General features: G+C 36.2%; 2 protein-coding genes across 9 annotated transcripts in view; one reads left to right on the plus strand and one right to left on the minus strand.

Moving 5' to 3' along the window:
• The window catches only part of TLR3 (toll like receptor 3), a 94911-nt gene that overhangs the window by 73151 nt on the left and 2755 nt on the right, over positions 1 to 19005 (minus strand). Inside the window, exons 2-3 of one of the 5 annotated variants that reach the window (XR_015286827.1) lie at positions 18212 to 18334; positions 3237 to 5153 (exon numbers count right to left, since the gene is read on the minus strand). The gene's annotated coding sequence lies outside the window, so the exon portion shown is untranslated. Of the gene's footprint in view, positions 1 to 3236; positions 5154 to 9646; positions 14459 to 16613; positions 16699 to 17993; positions 18106 to 18211; positions 18335 to 19005 lie in introns of those variants that run through there. The other 4 variants (XR_015286828.1, XR_015286826.1, XR_002863849.2 and 1 more) reach the window with 4 other exon arrangements.
• SORBS2 (sorbin and SH3 domain containing 2) overlaps positions 1 to 19005 on the plus strand; it is a 183735-nt gene that overhangs the window by 17232 nt on the left and 147498 nt on the right. The gene's annotated exons all lie outside the window — the stretch shown is intronic.

The following is a 19005-nucleotide window of genomic DNA, read 5'->3' on the forward strand; positions in this document are numbered from 1 at the left end:
TCTTGGTTTATTAACAGTTTGATTAAACTGCTGTCTGCTGCTTTAAATATAGGGGCATATCTTCTGCCACATCTCAAAACATTTGTCTTGAAATACTTAACACTAAATAATGCAGCAGTGGTACTCATGTTTTGGAAGTTCAGGACTTCTCTCTGAGTGCTTAGTAGGTTCTGTTTGTTTCTTTTATTTCTGTGCAGAAAATAGGTTTTGAACTTCATTTTTTACTTGTTTTTTAAAGGAAATGTTGAAAATTTTTTTCTGTCAAAAACACATATACCCTCTGCTTTTTGTCAGCCCTTGTCTTACCTCTCACTGGCCCAGAAAATAAGGCAGTCCCCTGGGTCTGCACTGGAACACCAGTGATTCAGGGCTTTCCAGGGGGGTGGGCATTTCATACAACTTGATCAGTACAATACAAGCCAAAGTAAATTCAATGTGTTTTCTGTCAATGCTCCAGTTACTTTACCTGATGAAGTGCAGGCTTGCAACATAACTGGGGTTTAAAAAGACTTAGGGAGACTGTCTACTCCAATCCACTCTGCTCAAATCTGGATAAGCTGCAGCAAGTTGTTCAGAACAATGTCCGGACAGATTTTGGACATCTCCAAGAATGGAGACTCCACAACCTCATTGGGCGACTTCCTCATAGTAGTTTTAAAATGGAATTTCTTGTTTCAATTTGTGCTTTTTCCTTTATTGTTGTTTCACTGGATGCCACTAAGACAAGGCAAAGCAACCATATACTTAACAAGGTTAGAACTTGTTATTTTTCAAAACCATGCATGATACACTTATGTATTTTAATGGTCAGTTACAGAATAAATACTCCCAGTGCAGTGCTTTCTGTCTTGTAGGCTCAGCTGACCATTTTATATCATTGATGCAGGCTTCATCTTTATAATGCAATACTTCAAATCTATTAACAGTTTTCAGTTCTTACGAGAGAAATACCTGTGTTGTAATGCAGACTAAGGACTTCATCTACTGTCATACTAGGGACAATTACTACCTTTTCTAATGCTGACTCTAGGTGGTAGATACTTTTGCATGTCATGAATCTCCATTCTCATGGTATGGTCCTGAATTGTGAGTTCTTTACAGTTTGCAAGATTGCAATGAACATGTCCAAGGAGGTATGGGTACAATATGTTTTGAGATTACACCCTGTATAAAAATGACAGCCAAAACCTAAAAGCAGACAGAAAACTTGTATCACTGCAGAAAACCTCAGAGATGGACCTAGCAGATCATAAAATGGGTGTGCTGGTGTGTTCATGTATTTTTTCCCTGCAATTTAACTTACTGTTTTGGTGCAAGTGAATGCTGTCATATCAAATAACTGTGTAAGAAGAATTAGGACTTACTATGCCAAAACAAGTATTCTTAATTTTTGAGAAATGCAGTCCATTGCATCTTCTATTGTTCAAACTACCTTTGCTCAATTTCTAACATTATCACTGAAGCAATTGCATGTAGAAATACACCTGGGGTATTTCAGATACAAGTGGTATTTTCAGGATTAGGAGTAGATATGTGGAGTTGCTGCCATGCCACTGACCACCTGCTGTGAAACCTGGCATGAATTTGTCTTCATCCTTGGAACTGCTTCTGTAAAAGCTGTGCTTGTAAGAATGGTTGGAATGAGCTGCTCAGCCAGGAATGCTGATTTGTCCAGCATAGTGATATACTCCCAAGAAAAGCTTCTTTTGTGTTTAAGGGATGCAGATTAACACAGATAAGAATTTGTAGTAAGCCATCTAATACCAGTTGTCTGTTACTTACTTAAACATTTATCACATGAAAATGCAACACACTTAGAATAGTCAAAATAGAACAGTGTAAAATAGCTGCTCTGTCAAAAGGCTGGATATAATTATGGACCTTTGGATTCTACACATTTAAATTTCAGTCTTACAAAGTTATTTTATCTTTCTCTATAAGTGGTGTCTTCCCTCCATATTCAAATAGCCTGGTTCTACCCAAGAAAAAATAAGTACTTTCTGAGTTCATATATGTGATTGCTTGAGCATAAGCAAACAGATTTTTGTGCATTTGATATTTGTGTTTCAGTGTTCTAGAATGTCCATATTCTTTTAAAAATGTTTTGAACCGTATAATGCCATTGTGCTACAGTAATTACTGGAAGCCTTCAGGATTGCTTCATTTCCATGTGCATCACTCACCTCTGGAAATTTGCTGAGGCTGAAGCTTGTTAGTGAGTGTAAAGGTTTGTTAATGAGATTAACTTACAAATAGCAGTTATGGTTTACTAGAAAATGCTTCTTAAAGCATTGCTTCTTAAATAAAGCTCTTAAAATATCAGCATGAGTGGAGGAGACCTACAAGGATCCATCTTGAATAAGGAAACTGCCAAACATCTGCCATGTCAGTATTACAGTTTATGATGCTAAGCCATAAACAAAGGACTCTTGGCCATGATTTATGATAATCACTGGCTGGAGCTACCTGTCAGAAATTATGCCTTCAGTAATCCAATTACATGAGTGAAGATAAGAATACATGGTCAGGGCAGTTTCCAGCATAGGAAAAGCTTCTTCTTATGGCTTTTGTCAATAATAATTATTCTTGAAAAATCATTAATAAACAGCTTTGTGGTGGATTGTACCAGTGTGGCTGTATCTCTTAGTATAATACTGGGAATCCTGTAGCAAGACCTCAAGTCAGTAGAACTGAGCTTTCCCCTCATGGCAGGGGAATGTTGCTTCATTATTTTACACTGGAAAGACAGAACTCTGGAGGACAGTTCCTTTTTAGCAGGACTACATGTAGTTGCACAGTTGAGGCTTTCCCTAGTGATGTTTTACATGTATTTTTTGAGCTTAGATTCAAGACTAACTAGGTTGAAATAATCAGTGAGGGGGTGAATTACTTTTATGCTTAAAGCTTTTCAAAGAGGATAAAGATATGTCTTTCCCAGACATATCCTCTTCCCTGAAATGGAGAGAGGTACAGTGCATACAAAAGAAATGCTATATATTGATGTTGCTTGGTAACCTATTTTATGTGCTAGAAGTCATAATAGCAAAATCTTTGTGGCATCTTAGTTTGCTGACCCATAACTTGAAAAAAAAAATAAACATAGTTCAAATTCTTAGTAATTTCATAGAGCTAAAAGTATTTGTCTTATCTTAAGGTTTGGGACCTCTCCTCTTGGGATGAGCAGAGAAGCAAGAAATTTAGTTAATTGCTTGAAAGAGAATAATTAAATTCACAGCTGAAGTTTGATATTTATTTTAATCTCATTCTGAATGTGCAAGCTCTCCCAAAAATGAAGCATTGAGGCTTTATGCAGCAGGTCAGGGATGAAGAATACAAATTTAAATTCACTCACTGATTTAATGTGATTAATTTGTGATGTTTCTGTAAATGTCATAATTTCTTTATTAATACAATTAGATTTATTTTTCAGATCTAATATAGTCATACACTATTTTTGTATAATAAATAGTTAATATGCAATTGTTATGCATATTAAATAGACTCCCTATTTGACAATTGTTATTGAGCTATGAGTGTTGTGAGAAAGTGAATATTTTTCTGCATCTTAGATCAATTGATTCATTTGAATTCAGTAATACCTAGATCAATCTCACTACTTAAAATTGTACCTCATTACACACAATTGGGAAAAAAAAAAGAGTAAATGCATTGGTTAAGGGCACAGATTTTGCACAGATGGGACCTGGGATGGTACTGGGACTGTAGGATGTTTTCTATGGTCATGTGAATCTGTGTGACCATAATTGTAGTTTCAAATCTCACTGTAAAATGAGACCTAGCATTTTAGAAAAGAAATTTACTGGTAAAATGTGGTGGAAGTCATCCAGAAAAAAAAGAAACCTTACAATGTTACTTTTACAAGCACTTAAATAACTCCTACCCTTATGAAGGCTGGATATCCAATGAATGTTTTTCATTGTATTAACAATCCAGATATTTTTTAAATAACACTATAACTGTTTCAAGTGTGTATGTAATGATATTTAAGAGAATTAAATTATCTATTTGGAAAAAGATAGATAAGTTTACTTCTTAAGTTTAATTTAGGATTGCATCAGCTTTCAGTTATGCCACAGCTTTTTATAGCTTGACTAGTGCTAATGATCTCATTCTTTTAACCTGATAATAAAAATAATGGAATACCTTGATTAACTTGAATGGCAGCTCATATTTGATATGGTGGTTATAATTAACCACACTGCAGCAAGTTGCCACCCAGTGCTTTGTCTTACCTTATACAACCAAATAACTAAATAAGTTGGTCTGGTTAAAAACAAACAAACAAAAAAATTAATTGGAGAGTGTCATAATAGGGCAGTGTATAATTTCTTTAGAAAGAAATGTGCCTTCTTTGTTTTTCAGAACACTTAAAAATAAGTGAGACTAATCCAATACAGACAACGTGGCCAAAAATACCATCAGAATTTTCACATCTCTCTACAGACCATATATAGTGCAGGCAGGAGAAGCGTTGCTGCTTTCAAGGATATCAGAACTCCCCTGAGAGGGAAAAGACAAATTTTTCTGTAAAGGCACATTTTAAAATGAGTACAGTGAGATGTAGATAACTCCTTCAAAGTAGATAAATAGTTTTAGAGTTTAGAGGTCCGTTCTCTTTGGATGCCTTTAGCTCAGTTTGACATAGGTGGGGAAAGGTTAGTGTGCTCTTACCAGTTCTTCGGGTTGACTGCTTGACGTCTGTTCCCTCCTGTTTCGTGTCCCGACCCAAACAAACAGGCAAGACATGTCAGATTGGTAAGAGACCTGCTTATGTTTCTGTATTTGCTGCAAGCTTTGAAATGCTGGAAATGTAAGTGTGTGAATATAAATTTATACACTTTATTTTGGTGGAACCAAATTCCCATTAAAATAGACAGGACACTATGAGAAGATACTGTTGTGGCTAAGCTTCTTATTAAAATGCCTTTCTGCACCTATGTTTCCTTTTTACCTTCAGGATGATGCCATTAAGAAGTGCAGACTCTTCAACAGCTTCTAGTAACTAGCAGAATGAATCTTAACTACATCATCACCTGTTTACTACGGTATAAGTATCCTCATAGTGATATGTAAATCAGCATGAAATTAGGGAAGAAAAATATGATGTTGCCCTTTTAGAGTATCTGGAAAACCTGCAGAAAAGTGTAAAAGGAGACACTGATTACTCTTGATGAAAGAGGAAACTTGTGAGATCTTAATGATAAACATGAGTTAATACAACTCTGAAGTGTGTGGAACTTGAGGCTACTAAAACTAGTGCAAGACTTGTAAAAATTCAGAATAGGTTCTTTTGAGTTCAGCATATCAAACTGACTTCTCATCATGCACTTTTCTATACACTGAGCTAGCTACTTACATAGTTAGGGCTCCTACCTACCACTTAACCAACTGTTAGTGCTAATTCTGGCATCTCCTGTAGGTGGGAGCCCAGGCAGTAGAAGAGGCTGTGTTGTTTTTCTGTTCTCTTCTAAAGTATGCTCTTAGCAAGCCAGTCTTTCAACAGACAGTTTAAAGCTGATGAGTCTCAGAAATGTACATATCACTGTTTATAGACCTTCAATGGATGCTAATTCATTGAGCAAGTGTGAAAGTGTAACTTTTCAGCTAAAAAGACTAGGTGTCATCTCATTCGTTTGGAATGTACAGTATGTGATTATATAACTTCCCAAGCTGGTGACATCACTGGTGACCAATCAAAAAAACTATACTTCTGACTATGATTTCTATTTGTAATATTCTAAATATCAAAGATGAGACTAAATATTTGGCTTAACATATTTTGGGTAGAATTATAAACAAAAACTGCTTTAATGTTTTTTGAATATGTCTGATTCTGGTGACTAAAAATGCTATAAAGTTTTGAAACTAAGTTCTGACTGCACTGGGCTTTCCGGAGGAAAAGGTAGGAAATTGGAAAAAAGGAAACTGTGTAATGAAGTAGCTATTCCCTAGGGTCTGAGTTCTTGAAAGCAGGGACATGTTTTAGCTCAGCTGATGTAATGGACACATATTCCTCAGGATGTGGCTAGTAATGAATGGATGTTTTTCATAAGTAGCTAGTGTTCTAAAATAGCATCAAGCTACAGCAAGTGATAAGAAAACAAATTATTCAGTTAAGTTAGACCTTCAGAAGGTTGGATTTTACTTTAGACTTTGGCTTCCCTGGAAATTCCTTATGTTTATCACTAGATTGAATGCTACTATCATTTAAACACTAGTTTTGCATTGTTCAGACCACAGTAATAGATTTAGAGTTCCTTACAAAGAAGGCATACAGAATCACTCAGATTTTATTTCCTCATTTTTGAATGTCTGTTGTAGTCCCAAAGACAAGAAACTAGCTAATGGATATTATCAGCTTTCAGTGGAAGTGTTGGAAGGGCAGCTAAATTCTGTGTTCCCACAAGTTTTTGTCTCTTAGCAGTGTTCTCAAAGTGTATACGTTACTGCAGTGTAAATCTTCAATTCCACAAAGCAGATGTTTGTAGGCAGGTTTGGTCACTGGGGCCCTGCTGGGGGTACCAAGGGCATAGTTATTGGTAGAATATGAAAGAGAGAGATGGGATGGCTGTATCCACACTACATACATTTTGTGCAAAGTCTGATGCTAACTGTTCCTCTTCAGGAAATAAGGAGCAAAGAGCTCATATTAGGAAATACAGTGACTTCCCTGGTCTTCCTATGAGTGCATCTGAGTGAAAAGATTTATCTCTTTCCAGTGTAATTTATCTCATTTTTTGATGTGAGATCTTTCTCCTGTCATTTATCTGTCCTAAGGGATAGATATGGCTAATCCATAGACAACAAACCATTTTGATGTGGCTTTATCCAAAACAATTTACATGCTTCAGGGTAGTCATGAAAGCTCCCTGATAATTCACCCTCCTGCAATTGTCTAGAGCATCCCCTGGCAAAGGCAGTTAACTCTCTTGTAAACTTGTTTTCAAATGCTGCACAGGAGAGAAGTGCCAGTTCTCTGTTTTTTGAAAATTGTCTTTCATCAGTATGGAACAACAGTAAGGCTGAGTTTTATTTGGAGCCTGGGAATACACATACACCCACCCAGTACTCCCTTGAAAGGTGTTAACTGTGGAGAATTAGAATAACTGCTCAGTTCAGAGTTGTTATCAGTAATTCTACTGTAGCTCCTAATTACAACTAACAGCTCTTATCGAGAGCTATGAAAGTTCACACAGTTACTCTTGTTGAACAGAGTTCACACTTACATTACTCTAGGAGCACAAATCCTGATCCCTTATGGGAATATCTAGATCTTGATATTTATTTTTATACTTTCATCAGATATGACAATCAGTGTAATTCTATGATTTCACCTATTTCTGCTACTAGCTCTGATTAATAAAGGTATATAAAATCTAAAGGCAAATATAAAAAATGAGAGAAGAATCCTGAAAATCATGACCTGTTCCAAGTATTTTTTTTCATGTGCTACCTTATACACATATAAATTTACCTGTTCACCAACATAGGTACATGGAAAATAAATGTCTGTGAAGCAGTAAAAGAGTTTACCACTTAAATTTACTGATGTGATCTCTGAATGCTCTATGGGGGTTTCTTGGAACTTTTTAAATGATAATTTTATTACTGTTCAGGAAATCAAATGACTAAAACCCAAGAAATTTAATGAAAAATTTAGGAAAGAAAAAGAAACCAAAACAAATAAAGTCCAAGCCAAGCTTGGCTGATTATTTACCAAGGTGTACCCTTTAAGTATTTCGCAGCTTGAAATTTTTGTTTTATAGGAAAACTTAGTTAAACTAAGGACCTGATAACAATGCACAGCTTTGGAATCTTTTTTTTTTTTTTAATTTCCCCCTCAATTCTCTGCCTAAATTCTAAATCTGAAAGAAGGAAATCTTCAGCTTTATAGAGTGAACCTCCACCTCCCTCAGGCTCTTGGAAATTGCTTTTCTCATAGTGAAATAAAAGTCACCATACTATAACTTTGAATATTCTCTATTCTGTGAATCATGCTTTTCAGATCCTTTTAGTAACAAAGAATTCTTTTTCTTTCAATAAAAATAATTGGTTCCGCCTACATTTTCTTTGGGGACTCCATGATTACTGTCAGAACAGAAACTTCAAATGTATCTCAAGGTATACTTCAAATTCTTGTATTAATAATAAGCTGTAGGTAAGGTTCCAGTACAGAAACACTGGAAACAGTTGGCTGTGAAAGGTGTTTTTCATTGCAATCTCCAAAACTGTATTGAATGGATGAAACTGAAATTATTTTGTTTTGGTGTGTTGTAAAACTGACTCACTGCCACTTCTTTTCTTGATACTACAGGTCTTAAAAGGAATTGTCTAACAAGAAAGTGTGTAAACTGACAACTGAGATTTGTCCTTATTCAAATCCCATGACTCATTCCATAGGCAATAAAATATTCATTGTTCTTGAATCCGATTTTCTAATATATTTGCATCCTTCATCATGTGATGCCTCTCTCCTTCCGCGCTATGGAATGCTGACACAAGGTGCACAAAAGAAATGTTTTTGTTTTCTGTGTATGGATAAAAGACTTGTACAGGCTAGAGGTGGACAGAGAGCATGCTCTGTCTTTTTCTTCTGTATCCTTGAATTTAGAGCCAGAACCCAGTACTGTGAGGATTTGCACAGTAGAATTGGAATTAGGATTGCATCTTACAGTCAACTGAGCAAATGCAAGTTGGTTATGTGCTCCTAACTGGGGAATGGAATTCTGTTTCGTTTTGGACTGGTACACTAGAAATACCAGTTCTGTCTCCTCACACATTTTCAAAACTCTGGGCTCTTGTTTCACTTAGAAGTTTGAACATTTCCTCAGTTTTGACCTTGGCCAATGAAAAAAAAAAACCAGTTGGTATTTGTAAACGTAATAGTGTATTCAGAGTTTCACTGTTTAAAATATATGCCACTAGAGAAAGAGAAAGTGACAAGTCATTAAGTTTTCTGGTAACTCATTAAAAAGAGAGAACTTATTTGGAATTCCTTTTCACACCAAAATGCAGTAAGATTTCTCCTGTGTGTTCCTGACTATTTGCTTTAGTCAAGTTGAATATGAAGTCAAGTTTATTGACTGTTTATATACTGATTTCAAGCAGGAAGTTAAAATTCAAAAAGCTGCCACTGGAAGCAGTGATGGTTTAGAGGAAAGCAACTGGGCCAATCGATTAAGGCCTTGACCAGGACTAAAGACAGTGACAGTGAAAATCAGGTATCTCACCATGTGGACTGATGGAGGAACCTGAGGTTGGCACTGGTGTGATGTCAGATCATAGGATATGTCTGGGAAGCTGGAGAGGAAAATGCTGGAAAAAGCAGGAAGGTGAAATTTCTTGATGTTGCAGCCATTGGCTCCTTAGATGATTCAGGGCAAGTTGCTTGTCTATGCTTGATTACGTACCTATTTTTTTTTTTGTCTTTGAAGAGCTTCCTCATTATTCTAACATTGTTTAGATTTTCTTCAGCTTCAGGCATTTTGAAGTCATTGAAAATCTTTAACTCTAGAGAAGTTAAGATGTTTTAATATTAGCTAGCTAAACCCAAAAAAAGTTTGAATGAATGTTAAAATTGAGTTTGAGACACTGGATAGCTATAAGTATGTTGTAGACACATACATTTTTGCATCTATTGAAACCTTTATTTTGGTAAATTTTAGTTTGGTAAATTGCGTATTACTAGGATTAGCCTGACTGGTGAATTGCATGGCTTTAGAGTTCCAGAAAAGCTATAGAAACCTTGCACCCTCATCCTGATCGTCGTCTCTCAATTCTAAGTCAGGTTTTTCTGTTAATCTTTGGCACTGAGACATCTTGCTATCCCTAAATAAAAGATTAGCTATTCAGAAAGGATACTAGGATTTTCATATTTCCTGTCTGGTTTTGTCACCCTTTGAACAACGTAATAACATTCTTCTTGTTCAGATACATTCAGTATAAACCAGATGAAAACATGACATTTGAAATGAGTTATGGGTAAATTTATAGGCCTGTCACAAAACAGTGGTGTCATGCTGGGCCACTGCCCTGTAGTCAGTCAGAAAGATTTGTTAACCTTTCTGCTTTTAAGCTTTAGTGTTGTTGCACTGGAATTAAAAGTAGTTACTCTACCCGATAAGCATGAGAGTCCTGTGGCTTACACGAAGCAAAGTGCTGTCAGCTGAAGGTGGTCAGTTTTAAATTTAAAACAGGGTAGGTTTCTTTTCAGTTTGCTTGTTGCAGTTATTAACACTTGTGCTTCAGAATGGTTTGGATTGATTCACAAATAACCTTGTGTCTCTGCTGAGGAGAACTAAGAAAAGTTTTGGTGTTTCCCTTGGGGAGTATCATGTTGCAAACTACTGCATACTAACTTCTGCAAAACCAGGAGCCAGGATTCAGTGTGGTTTCTGAAGCTTGAACAGCACAATTCTGCAGTGTACTAGGTCAAGAAAGGAAAGAAAGCTGACAACTGTTATGCACCAGCATAGCATGACAACTGCATAACTATTTTTCTCCCTGTTTTGCTAGTCTAAATTCTTACTAATCAAAACTACCGTTATCTGGAGAGCCCAAGTGATCAATTTCTTTCCCTGTCAAAATTCATTCTTAGAAATGTCACCCTGAAACATCTGAGGAAATCAGAAATTTTCCCCAGAACTGCTGCTTTGGCATGAAATTTGTAGTACTACTCAAAGAACTTCAAAGAACTGGAAATGCCCAGATGGGTGCTATAATCCTCTGGATATAGCATTCCTCAGCATCAGGAAGAGTGGTGGTGTCAGGACTCTGCACTGCAGTCTCTCAGCATTGTTTGACTACTGAATGTATGTACATGTAGGCAAAAGCCACAGCTGATGGCATTTAAACTGGCTGCTGCAGAACTGCATAACATAGCTGTAAATAAACTCTTTATATTAAAAAAATAAATAAATAAATAAATTTATGAATAACTTTAATTACAGACTGGTAATCACTGCAAAGCAAGGGGTTTTTGCTATTGTATATATCCAAAATTGCACACAGTGAAGTCTCACTGAATTTATTACATTTAGGGATTTTGTTTGTAAAAGCTAACTTGCTAAGCAGGAGTACATGGGCATATGGATTTCTTCCATTCTTACAGCTCTGAGATTAAAATTTGAGGCAATGCTACTTGGGAATGAACTGCCTCATCCCTGTAAACTCCACTTTCTGAAAAGCAGTAAGAGGATCTCAGTGGTGGAATTTTCATTTCACTTAATGCACAGTAAACTTCTCCAGGGACATACTAAATAACAAACAACTTTTTCTTGGAGTAGTGAGTATCCCAGTAAAAAATTGGTTATCGAGCAATACGTATCAGATCTCTGGTTGGATTTTTCAGCAACAATAATAATTATAATATGGTATGATAATTTTCAAATTCTAAAGGGGTATTTCCTGAGACTCTGAGACAAAATTCCCTAATTTTTGAGGTAATATATATTTTTAAACTACTCAATCTAGTCTTTATTTTCCAGATATCTTGACATATCTGTCTCACAACTTTTATGTGCAGTTTTTGTTCAAAATGGTGTTAATGTATCAAATAAATTAAATTACATGTCCTGTAGAAACTGAAGACTTTCTGAGGGAGTTCAAAACTGAGTTGGAATTTTGTGATATAGTTGTTCTTTTTAGCTCTTCAAATGCTGAGGAGCTCATACTGCCAAGTCACCTATTAAGTGCTTAAACAGTAGCTTTTATCGGCGTTTTTTTAGCATTACCGATATCTAGCGTTACACTATCTAGTGCCTTACAATTTACCTATTTTAAAAAGACATCTGCTGTGCTGTGTTGTTGAACGTTGCCAAGTTTGATTGCTGGCCAAGGCCTGTTTGTCCTTTAGTCACTGACAAATTCGTGACTGTGTTCCAGAGATGTGACAGATAATCAGCTGCCTCACAGTCTTGGTAAAAGGTAACCCTGACCTTTCCTACAAATAATTAGTGTCAATTATTGTCCCCACCTACATCCTTTTTACCACTGTGGTGGCAAAAAAAACCAACAAGCTTTTTCCTTATTTTGTTCTAATAACAAAAGTAAATTTTAGCCATCCAGTGCCAGAACTTTCTGCAAAATTTGAATATTGAAATAGATCAGTCTGGGAAACTAACTACTGTAGGTTTTGTTTGGTTATGTATTCTACCTCTTGTATGGATGTTAGGATAGTGATCTCTACAAAGATAAGGTACTTGAAAGAAATTCCAGATGAGGAACAAATCAACTGAAGTGGTCTTGGGTAGATGTTGACTTTACCTGTTGATTATTGGCAGAACACTTGAAAATTATTATTACACCAAACCAAGTATTTGAAAATAGTATGCTGAACTGATTCATTTCATAGATGTTAACTGCGTACCTCTGAAGATCCCAAGTGTGCTGTTAGCACCCGTCTGAAACCTCAGGCTGATCTTTCCATGACGTTCCCTTTTTACGATAAGCAAGAATGTCTTTGCGATCCTACTCCTGAACAGTCACTTACAAAGGGTAGGAGTCTGGCACTTGTGATTTGGAATTCCTTTGGTTTGTGTCCCTGGACACGTGTGACGATGAAACTGCATACAGCTATGCAATGTGGCTAATTAGCTTGAAACTGCATTCTGCCTCCCAAGTAACTTTTATATGGTGGAAAATTTTGAAGTTGTGCTATGTATCAGATGTAGCCTTTCTATACTAATAGAAACATACTGTTCATAAGGCTTTTCTGCCATTGGTGCAAAAGCCATTTATGGAGCATAGATAGCACTTACCTTACAAGCTTATGCTATTTTATTTCTCAGAAATGGTGATAAATGGAAGAATTGTATACAGGGATTTACTCTTTCAGGAGTCTTATGCATTTTTTTAGTATTTGCTGTGAAAAAGACCAGTTAAGGCCTTGATCCAGAAGAATTATAATTTATTACCTTTATTACCAAGCATTTTCCCACTACTACATAGTATTTCTAGAACTGGCATTGTCTTCCCTAAGCTCAAAAAGTATAAATTCTCTTCTTAGCTTGTATTTTTTTTATGGAAAGGGTAATTATACCAATGCCATCAACTGCATGGGCAAGAAGCTATAAAAACATAAGCATCGCAAGCCAATTGAGTCATCTGATTCAACTTAGTGCAATGTATGCTTCTTCTTATCTACTTTGTCCTGTATTTCCTTGGAGTCACATAGATCATTTATTGTGACTACAGAGGGAAATAACATTGGACACCACCTTTGACAGTGAGTGGTGAGTGCCCAAGGCACAACTTTATTAACTGGTAGTGTACTGTTCATCTTGTTTTTAGCTGCTAAAGAGTTGGAAGGTAGGCTGTCAAGTACCAGGAGTGTTTCACTGTGCTGTTTTTATTCTTTCACTCTAATTTTGTTAGTGGGGTGGTTTCATTGGATCTTTACTCCCTTAACAAGTGATACTTCTTGTTATAAACTGCGTGATTTCATCAACCCAAACGTCAGATTATCAGTGGGTGGGCAGTATCTGCTTTTAATCTCTATGTGGTGCTGTCCTTTAAAATCCTCACCCTGTTTTTCCCCTGCTTTCAAGTATATTGGTTGCTATGGAAACAAAATCAGTGTTGTGAGCTTCTAAATCTTGAATACATTTGAGTCTCTTGTTTTCTTTCCTCTTGTTTATATACAGTGGTTCTTTTCCTCCCACACTAAATCTGTACTTTATTTCAGAAAGGGATGCTGAGCAAACTCTCCACTGCTGCTTCCTTAAAGTTAAATGCTAGGAATCTGTCGTATCCAACCATTCTTATATCAGAGATTCTGATACTACTTTTTGTGTTTCTGCTGATCTGAGTCTGATTCTATTTGCAGAAAATCAAATATCTAAATTTTTGTGCCAGAAAGTAATAAATATCTATAGTAATTGAAAAATGAAAACTTGGACAACTGTTTTTTCTTGTATCACAGAATGGCTGAGGTTGGAAGGGACCTCTGGAGATTGCCTGGCCCAACCCACCTGCTTTAGCAAGACCTTCTAGAGTCAATTGTCCAGGCTGATATCTAGAAGGATTTTGAATATCTTCTGTAACAGAGATCACAACACCCACCGGCCAGCTTGTGGCAATGCTCAGTCACCCTCACATTAAACAAGTGTTTTCTGATATTGGACAGACTTTTCCTTTTATTTCAGCTTGTGCCCATTGTCTCTAATCCTGGATACCACTGCATGCAGCCTGCAGTCAGTGTACACAGCCTCCTTTGGTGTGTGCAGGTAGAGATGCTGGCCCCTGCCCTCCACCAATCCTCTCCCAGCTTTCACTGGGCTAAACAGTCCCAGGTCTCTTGGCTGTTCCTACTGGGAGGGATGGCTCTCTTCGTCCACTGTGTGTCCCTTTGCTGGAGTCTTCAGTGTGTCACTGGCTACAGGGAAGCCCAGAATCAGACACAAAATACTGCAGCTCTGCAGGGGTGGCCTCACCAGCACTGCATAGAGGAAAAGGATCACATTCCCACTTAAATATTTCACCTTTCCCCTTTCTAGTGCAAAGTCCAGATGAGGTTTCTATGATAAACTCTTAATGTAAGTGAGGTACCTGATGGAAAACTGGCAGGAGACATTTTCATATAGTCATGTTTTGTAATTTTATACCTGTTGCTTGAACATTGTTCAAGACCAAAACTTAGGAGAGTTGAAAGTCACTTCAGGCTAAAAGGAGGAAGTGAATGTTAAATTAATTTTAAGACGCCAAACCAGAAACCAAATGAGAAGGCAATTGTAATCCAGAAGTACTGTGACAAAAAAGCTGATTCACTTCCTAGAATAAAGGGTATATCTGGCAGGTGGTCTGCTAAAGTTCCTAATGTGTTATGTTATACTCTAGAGAAAATAAATAAGCTACCAAAAAAGTACAAACTGTTGACCTCTAAGTGGAGGTAGATGCTGCTATTTGTTTAAGCAATTCTGGAATGCTTTGGCATTGTTTCACTTCCTAGCACAAAAGAAGAAATGACCTCTTCATGAAAAGAATGCTGTGGATAAGCCGGTTGCTACCTTATCAACTCTGCTATTGTAGTTATGCCAGCCAGACATGTTAGTGTGACTTAGACATACCCTGCTATGGTATTTATACTTTGTCAGAAGTGTTTGAGATTGATTTGTGACCTCATCTGGCATAGAGAGATGCTGCCAAGTTCTCAGAATTGATAAAATTTAAGTCCCCTTTCCAAGTTTATTTAAAATTTCCTCTCTTCAAAGAACTTGGAAAAAGATGGTGGTTTGCTACCTTTATTGTACTTATTTGCTGCTGGTGTTCCCATTCATCTGCTCTTTCCAAATCTTATTGCTATCTGAAATACCATAGCTACTGGTATTTCTTTCTGATATGTTTGAGCTTAGATTTTAAATAGTGATTTTTCCAGGGGGACTGTGAAGGTAAGAAAATGCTGCGTTCAGGGTGTGTGGAGTCTCACTGTAATGAAGGGCAGATCTTTAAATGTTCTCTGGTTAGCTCTGAGAAGAGTCAGATTGGACTAGCCCAACATGCTCTCTATCACTTAATAAGCCAATCTAATCAGGCAAGAACAACTCTTTTGAGATGAGAGCCACAAGTATGGTCATGTCTAGGGAAGTGCTCTCTATTTTTAGTAAGCTGATTCTCAGCATTGTGCGATGTCGAAAGTAATGGGTGTGGGAGTTGGAAAGGGATCATTCGGGGTTCATTTTGTTACTTAATTTCTTCTTTGTTTTTCCTATGTCAGGTTGAACAAGATCATTGTGGTCAGAAGTATATTAAGAAGCATACTTATTGTTTGTTGGGTAGTTGTGCAAGAGATAGAAAAATACAACAAAATGCAGGTGGCTGAAAGAGATTGAGGCTAAAAGGAAAAAAATAATATAGATACGGACATACAAATCTCTTTTTTTTAAAGAAATAAAAACAACTCCCCACCCTAATTATTAGCAATGACTCAGCTATCTCTAGATAGTTCAAATTGTACAGAAATAGAACAGTTTGAAGTGATTCTTGTTGGTTTAGGTCTTTGTGCTAAGCAGGCCTGAGGTAGGATTCATAAGGAGGTCTAGGTAAGTTGTAAAACGCTCTTGCAAAACATTTGCAAGAATTGTGGGTAGCATGTGAAAATCAATATTCTTGCCCCATTTTTCCATTCACCAACTCTTCTTCCTGCCATTTTTTTTACAGTTTCTCACAACTGATACTGCATAAATGTAGTGATTAGATTGTTTGCTTGTCAAAATGGAGAAGAGGAATGCATATCCTAATTACTAGACTATGAAAAAACAGTCCGTGAAGTGGTGTGAAGCAAGCTTTTGAAATGGACAACAAATTGGAAATACAAAGACCTGAGGCTTTCTGGCAGCTGCTCTCAAGGAGTTAAAAAGCTGAAGCAGTGATTTAAGGAAGTGATGGCAATGGAGAAGGTGCAATTCAGCAGGACAGTGGCAATAGCCCAGGGATTTGGCTTTAGGTTTTAGGTAAGGAGAAGGGGATGAAGGATAACAATAGAGGAGTAGGTAAAAGTTTCAGATTTATGCATCAAAAATGGAGGAAAGAGGAGGTTTGGAGACTGACAGCTTATCTTCCTAAATATCTAAAAGTGAGGTTTGAGAAATACTCACAAATTTTTAGCGTAGAGGAGCTGGCAGTTGGTGTCTAAGCCAGGGGAATAACCTTTGTCTTGGATATTTGTTCATTATGCTTCCTCTATAAATTGCAATATGTGAGGAACCTTTTATTGAGAAGTAAATAAAATTTTCACTTAAGAATTCTGTTTGCCCTACTCTTGGAGAAAAGATGGGAAAACAGTTCCTTTTCATTATGTAGCTATCAATCTCAAATTTATACTTTTCTACAGAAGTGTAAAATATGCAATAAGACTTCATGTATGCTGCCAAGTTTGGTTTTCTAATACAGTGGGAAGCGAAAAATTTCTAGCACTGTCAGAAATTCAGGCCTCTATGCTGAGACTAGCATTTGATGTTCACAGCAACAGAGGCAAAACTTGCTTTTTTTTTTTTTTTTTGGTTTCTGGAAACTAGGTGGCCTGGGGTGTTCTTCAGAACTTAATCTGAGCTCTTTCTTAAGGCTGTGAATTAATGTGGTTATTTAATGGAACTGTCAGTACATGGCACAATCAGGACTGGAAAACTTTCAAGTACAAATTGACCAGATAAACTATTAATTGTCTTGACAATATCCTTGGCATTCTCTGAAAGCCCAGTGCATTTCAGTAGCAGTGTCTCAATTTTTGTTTTGCTTTAGATCACAGTTGACCTCTTGGTGCTATTTCCAAAATTCTGAGTATAACTTTAAGACACTTCCTTTCTGTGTGTTAGTTTTGTCTTGAAGGTTTGCTATTTTCTCTTAAAACTGCATGTTTAAGCATTCATTTTTGGGAGAACCCTGAACATTAAGTATTTTTAAACTCAAGTTCATATTTCTTCTCTTAAATAAAATCTTAAAGATCTGAAAGTGGAATATTTATCCATACTATAGTTCTTCTGATTTAAAATCTGCTTAATACACCATAAAATTTGAGATTTTTTTCCTGGGATTAGTGAAAACATAGTTATATATATCTGTGTTATAGTATATACATATGTATGTATGTATGTATAACTTTTTAACTTATATAATGCATTAAATAATCAAATTTCATAGCCAAGCAAACAGAAAAGAAAAATAATTAGTCTATTTTATATTCTTTTTTATCTTACTTAAAATGCAGCAGAAAATAATCCAAAACTGCATGTCCAAACAGCTAAAAAAGCATCTTAATTTAATTTCTGTAATATTTTGTATTTGAGACAGTTATACCTTCACTGTTGCCTTTTTACTAAATTATATCAGAAAGCAAAACATTAAATGTAGGATAGGAAATAGTGTGGAAATTGTTCCAGGAATTCTGTAGCAATTTTAACCCTGGTATAAAACATGAGGGATCTAGTCTTATTAGGTTAAGACTCTTTCATCTCATTAATTACAAAAGGGCTTCAGGGTTTCCTTTTAAAATTTTTAAATATTTGTTTTTACAAAAATCAGAGTTACTTCTCTCTTCTCTCCTGTTTTATGGCTGTACTCATGCGATGAGGAATGCGTCTCAAAGGGCAACTGTGAATAAAAGAATATATTTCCTGTGATAAGAATTTCCCCAATACAATCTAGAAGATGTTTCTGCAATGCTCTTGTGACTTTTTTATTTAAATGCATGACATACCTTAAATACTTAAATCCACTCATTGCTTCATTCAGTCTAGATAGAATTCTCTGTCAGCATCTTTGCCAATCATCTGACTGAATCCACAGTACAGAAAATTCATCAGTTGTTATTGGTGAGAACCTGAAAATACAAAGCCAATAATTAGAGTTGCACTCAGTGTTGAGTAGCTGGAGGAGCCACAAACAAGTTTGACCTTAGATAAAATTAACTCTTTGAATTCCAGTTTACTCATCTACAGTTTGTGTCTCAGGCATTTAGTTATAGTAATGTCTTGGAAATTGGATATCAGTGGTTTTTTTCATAGGCTTGTTATCAGCTGGAACCTTGGAAAAACAATAATAACTGCTCTGTACTTCAGCATGCTCACATACAGGTATTCATTGTGTGTATCTACTGCTTTGCAGTCAAGCAAGTTGACCAAACAATATTAAAAAAAACCAAAAACCCAGTCTTTTAAAATTTGGGACATTTGATAGATGATGATTTCTTTATGATTATAATAGTGCAATTTGCTTTCATAAGTCTTTTTCATTTTGATTTATCATCAAGTGATTACAGAAATTGAATGAGGGACAGAAAGATCGGCTATAGTTAATGACATTCAGGATGGCTGAACACTAGGTGTTTTCCACTGGGCTAGTTAATATATGTAGGAATAATTTCAATGGCATGCAATAAATAAAATTATGATTTTAATACAGTAATTACTTCTTAAGTTAGGATCTGCTCTTTTGATATTTCCGTCCAAGAGTGACAATGCCTTTTAATATTTGTTACAGTTCATGCTTTTA

Source organism: Cyanistes caeruleus, chromosome 5 (genome assembly GCF_971803275.1).
Source record: "Cyanistes caeruleus chromosome 5, bCyaCae1.hap1.1, whole genome shotgun sequence".
NCBI classification, from domain to species: Eukaryota; Metazoa; Chordata; class Aves; order Passeriformes; family Paridae; genus Cyanistes; species Cyanistes caeruleus.